This window comes from Talpa occidentalis, unplaced genomic scaffold, assembly GCF_014898055.3.
Source record: "Talpa occidentalis isolate TD23 unplaced genomic scaffold, MPIMG_talOcc4v2.1 talOcc4.6, whole genome shotgun sequence".
Classification (NCBI taxonomy): Eukaryota; Metazoa; Chordata; class Mammalia; order Eulipotyphla; family Talpidae; genus Talpa; species Talpa occidentalis.
The window spans coordinates 125468008-125474191 of NW_023604972.1; the positions used below are offsets into that span (position 1 = coordinate 125468008).

The 6184-nt window shown below is 32.0% G+C and overlaps 1 pseudogene; it reads right to left on the reverse strand.

Annotated features, from left to right (window-relative positions):
- Nucleotides 1-1675: 1675 nt before the first annotated feature.
- Nucleotides 1676-2137, reverse strand: LOC119260457 (40S ribosomal protein S13-like; annotated as a pseudogene).
- Between the last annotated feature and the right edge of the window lie 4047 nt (nt 2138-6184).

Here is a 6184-nt window from a genome sequence, read left to right on the forward strand (position 1 = left end):
ATAAAAAATGTGATGATGAAGGATGTGATGACATTTTCCAACCCATAATATATATATATATATCCCAAAATGAACTTATGCATCTGTAATTGAGTTGATTTTCAAAAATTGTTAATGTGGTATTTAGGTTATTTAAAAAAATAAAAAGGAATAAAATTCCCAAAATGTGCATAATATATTGGTTTATAAAATTGGATGCAAGGGGATAAAATCAAGCTAGCAGCAGAAATTTAATTAAAAAAAACTTTTATTAGTGATAGTATTTGAACTGCCTTGTCCTACATTGAATCTAAAGTTTTATGCTGATAACTAATTATATGAATGTATTTTCATAATAATAAAATGCAGCTTTTGAACTTTATGAATTCACATAACAACCTTCAGGTAGACTATTTACCACAGTAAAAAATTATAATCATGTTTCAGCTAAGATTTTATTTGTTACTGTTCATATAAAAAAGTTATATCTGCAGGGAGCTATAATCAAATTGCCTCGTATTTCTTTAACATTAAACTAATCTTTTTGTTTAATTCCATTCAACATAAAAATAATAGTAAGGTATTTTGCAAGCTTTATTAATGCCTCCTAGACATTCATATTTGTTAACTGAACTCAACACTTGATTATTCATGCTGATTAAAGGCTACAGAGCATGGATAATTGAAAATAATAGGTAATTCAGAAAATTATAATGCAGGAATTCACATATACAGAAACAGACTCACACATGTTTATTCAAATATATACACCCCTTGTCAGTCCTATAAGTAAATGATCCAAAGTGGTTGATGAAAAATAGTTTCTGCCAAAGTATATGCAAATCATAAAAGATAAAACACAGAGAAGAAATCTCTGTTTCTACCTCTAGGTACTCACAGGTAACTTTATATTTCTATGTAGAAATGGAAATATTACCTCTAAAATCATATGTTTGCTTCAAATGGAATATCAAGAAATATAGGAAGCAGAAATGTATGGGCCAGCTTAGGAGGATATTTTGTCCAGAAGTTTGTATCATCAGCAGAAGAATAAAAGAGCACAAGAGTCAGATGGTAGATATGGAAGTACGGTATTCAGAAACAGCACTTAACATAGTTATTTTGGTTTAGTCCAGTTTTGTTTTCTGCCATTGTATGTAGTGATGTCATACTGTGAAATATCTAGGTGACCTCATGATGGTTTGAATTACTTTACAAAATACATAATGCCTAAATCACTCAAATTCTATAGGTCATGTACAAGCTGAAATTATTAAGAATATTTTCAATAAAATGATGCTTTAGAAAACTTTATTTTTACATGTAATAGACATTATTTGGATAAACTGGAATTAATAAAATATAGCATTGATTTTCTTAGGAATTATATATTCCAATATCTTAATTTACTCTGAGATATTACAAAGTTTTATAAAGCTACACACCTAACTCCATTCAGATGATTTCCTAAATATTAGAGAATGCTTGTACTTCACTGTACTGACATAATAGTTAAAATACAAAAATTTCATTTTACTTAAATAGAGTAGTATACGGCTATTAAACATGTGAATTCTATCTAAATTCACTACATTTAATTTTATAGCTAGCATTTTTGAAATATTCAGAACATACTTTTTAACACTTTTTTTCCAATAAAATTGATGTTTTTCTAGTTAAACAATGATTTTATTGCTTAACTACACAGGTAAATATATGCAACCAGGGCAGAGGCTGTGGATGACTTGAATTTCCATTTGTAGGGGGGAAGACCAGTTTGGTCTTATAATAGCAAGCCAACTGGTGAGAAGATCAGAAACAGAGAAATTTAACATCCTTATCCTTTCTGTCCTCTCAAATGTTTTTGAACAGCAACAGCTTTCTTAATTAAATGGTAGAGATCTTGAGGAAGAGCAGGAGCAAACCCCTAGGAATTAAGAATTTTCAAGATTTTACCTGTCATAACATGGACTTGTATTATGGCATGTGAGCTTCTCAGGGTGACACTGATTTGTGAGGGAGTCAAACCCTTGTTGGCCAGATTGGAGATCTGTTCATTCACATCCTCAGGAGTCAATTTCAGTCAGGTGGGGGGATACTGCTGATAGGGCGGAGCCACCTGGTACAGACCCTTCCTGGGAGCATGCATGCCACCCATAACTGCAGTGTACAAGCAGTGAAAAAGCCAATGAAACAAATTTTCAAGACATTAGAATACTTTTGTTGAAAATTTCACTGTTTCACTCATTGGTATGATATATTAAAAAAATGCCTTTGGTTAGGATTCCAGTTTGCTAAAAACCCCAAAAGACATAGAAATAAATGTATGATTTTGGTTGGAAGATCAAACTTCATGTTTAATATGAGATGAAAAAATAATAATAACCACCTATATGATTAAGCAAACATATCCAGTTGTAACAAAAACAAGTTGGATAAAAAATTTGTTGCTTAAAAAAAAATCAGAAATTGAGCAATAGAAATTTACGTGGTATGTTGCAAGACAGAAGTGACTTTTCTCTTGTACTTTGGACAACCTGACTAAAAATTTGATCCAATTGCCAACTCCAAAATTAGTTTAAGACTCATGCGAGAAGATTGAATATGTAGTTACTCAATAGATATGTGAACATGAATGATAAGCAGGATAAATCGCAGTATAAGATAATATCAATTTTATTGTTTATACGTTATAACCCTGAAGAGCAAATGGAAGACTTACTCTACAACCAGGAATGCATGTTCATAAATAAGCATATAGTAAACATGGTATTACTTAGTAAGATCAGGAAGATGAAACAAAGACTCGTGAGAAGATTTACTTCCACAGTGCCTGTGTTGAAAAACCAGGACTGGTTATATCTGTCTGGGATAATATCTATCTTGAGAGTCTGTGATTCTAGGATGGAGAGACAGATGATGAATAGTGATGTAGCAAACACAGTGATAAAGCTCAGACATCCATCTTTAGAAAGATCATCTCATACCTAAACTTTGTCATCAACAGATTGTAATTTTCCCAAGGAGAGGGGAGAAGGGGAGAAACAATTTATAATTTATCTTCCATTGTTCAGTGGCTAAAACAATTACTCTAGAAGCAAATTGCCTGAGTTCAAATCTCAACTCTTCATTTTATTAATTCCATTGCCTTGGGCTACTCAATCTTTTTCCTTCATCTTTAACATCTTCAAATTGGGAAGAATAATAGTAAAACCTGTATTATAAATTTTTATGATATTAACTTTAAGATCTCATAGATTGTCTGACACAGATTAAGTCTTACAAGTAAAATATCTTCATTGGCATATACATAATAGACACTCCATCAATGTTTACTTAATAAATTGAACTGATGGCATAAAGAAAGAGTGATTATTATCCCAGACTATATTACAAAGACCTAAGTGTTGTTTATATGCTTGCAAATTGCCTCTTGGTAATATTAATATTAAAACCCAGGAAGTATTCTGAAGGAAAGCACAGACAAGAGTAATCAGGAACTTGCAAAGTTCATGGTTCTTTAATTTCTTATAGTGTCATTTATTGCACTGAAATTCAGGAGGGTGGTGGGGCGTCTAGAAGGAAGGCCTTGAATCTGTTTTTTTTTTTGTTATTATTTTCATAACTGGTATAGTCTTTTTTTGTTTTATGTTATTATTTTTTGAGGTAACAATTTGCAACATTGAATCCAAAGAAATATATCCCTTGATAATATCTAGGTAATTTTCCCTAAGCTCTTATTTGCTCTGCTATGAAGATCAGTGGGTTTGGAATGTTTGTAAATGTGCAGGATCTTTGGGGTCCTTGATATAAGACTTAAAGAAGTGATCCTGAGCAGACTCAGCCTGCCTTTCCACAGAGACCCCAAGAGCAAGGTCATCTCTAAAAGCAAAGATACTCACCTATGTCAGTTTATTATTTAAAAAAAGAAAATGAAACTACAAAAAAAGAAAGAGATTCAAGAGAGCCCCAAACAGAGAAAGAAATAACTTATCTCTGCTTAGTGATATCTAAAATTTGTTTTCTTCTTTCTCAAAAATGCAACTGCCAAGATTGATGACACTGTGCTATACTCTTGGGTATAACTCTGAACTGATCTCATTTTTAAAAATCCAATAGCTTCTTCAGTGATGCAAATAGTACCTGAAGATATAGAATTCAGGCAGTCCAAAAGCCCAAGCCTCTTAAAGGAATGGTGCACTTGAAAAAATTGGTATATGTTTCACCCAAACTCACAGCAATACTTCAAGAATATTCCCAAATGATGTACAACTGATGGACAGGCATGCAGGTAACTGGGCACCCCAGAGGGTTTCAGAAAAATGGTTTAAGCAATTTTCCATCAAGTGAAAATGGCCAAGTGTATCCCTTGAAAGACTTGGACTTATTATTAACAGCTGAGCAGTCCTTTCTGCTATTTTAATACTGAAGAAGCTTGTCCCTAGCAAGTTAAACTGACCTGTCTTTCAAAAAACACTTTAAGATTTTTTTTTTTTTGCTTTTACCTATGTTAAAGGAACTCATATATCCAGAATTTGTGTCTGTTGGTGTCTTTTCTGTCAATTATGTCATCATAATTATTTTTGCAAAACCAGCATCTTCTAAGATAGATAGAAGAAAAAAGTATAGAAAGCATTGGAAACTGGGCTTTGAACTCTGTAATTCTTGATGGAATATTCAAAAAAATTTTGTATCCTAAGACCCCCAAAAGCAGCATAACCTTATAATGGAGTTTACCTGATAAATGGTGCCCTCATGTACATCTCAGTTTCTAATGCTGTGAAACAGTGGAAGCAACCATCTGTGGTCTACTGGGAGACTCTTGTCTTTTGTTCCTCTTCTCTTCTCATGTCCTAGTTTACTCCTATACTTAAAAGCAAGACTCACATGAATACTTTCATGCCTCCACATGGTCATGCTCGGTATTTCATTGAAAGTCTCAGCAATTAATTTCATTAATTGAAATTCCCCAGGCTATTTATCACTAGCTATCTTGGAAAACTTTCAGGAAAGTTTTTGTTGTGGTATTATGCTAACATGTCATTAAAAAGCTAATAAAATAGGGAATAAAAGTCAGAGTGTCAGATTTAATAAATAACTGATTGACTACAGTCATTTTTATTTCTTAAGCAAATCAATAACATAATTTGATGAGAAGCAACCTTTGGCCAAAAGCAAAGCACTTCCTAATATTTTATATATATATATATATATATATATATATATATATAATATGTTGTGTCCTCTCATTTGCTGTTAATAAGATGTTCATTTATATATTTGTGGGTTAGGAATTCTTATAGTGTGAAAAAATGTGTATGAGTTTTAGTTTCCCTTCATTTTCTATTTATTTTATCTATTTGATTGCATCTGAATCCCAGTTCCTATACAGACAGCACTGTGAGAATTCTGTATTTCTCCGTTCTTTGGTTGATTTCTACAAAAGTTTTCAAGGAGATTCAGTTCATCTCTATCATACCCATCACTCATTCAGCTCTGATCTTTGGGGATTTTTCTTTCTGTTGCAGACTTTAAAAATGAAAGATAATTCAGTGTACATTGTTGATTTTGACAGAGGAAAACATGAATTATTTTGTGAGTTTCAAAAGTACAACAGTTCTGGAGAATGGGATAAAATACATAAATATATTACACTTAGGACATTTGAAATCCTCAGGAATTAAAGTAGACTTTATGGCTATGTCAGGTAAAAATGGTATTAAAATAGTTTTCCATCCTTACAGCATTTTTTGTCTGAAGTAAAAATCACTTTGGAAATAGCAATAAAAATGAAATGTAAACCCATTTAGGATAAAAATCTGGTAGTGGTATCAAGAGAATTAGAAAGCGCATTCATAATTAAGTAATTCTATTTGGGGAAAACTAGTCTAAGAAAATAGCCCAAAGTAGAAAAACACACACACTATATATTATATTATATATAGTGTGTGTGCTTATATATATTATATTAAAGATTATATAATAAGTACATACTTTAATTCTCTAGAGCTTCAAGTAAAATGCAGAATGATGAGCAAATATTAAAGTATAAAATAATTCATGACCAAGCTCAACGGTTGACATTTTTTTTCTGTAGTTCACAAGTCAGAAACTCAGCTCACAATGTTATGAGGGGAGCAATCCCCTGAGATTCATGCTTTTCAGCAAGAGCTTTGGGAAGGCTGATTCCATATGGTAACTAACC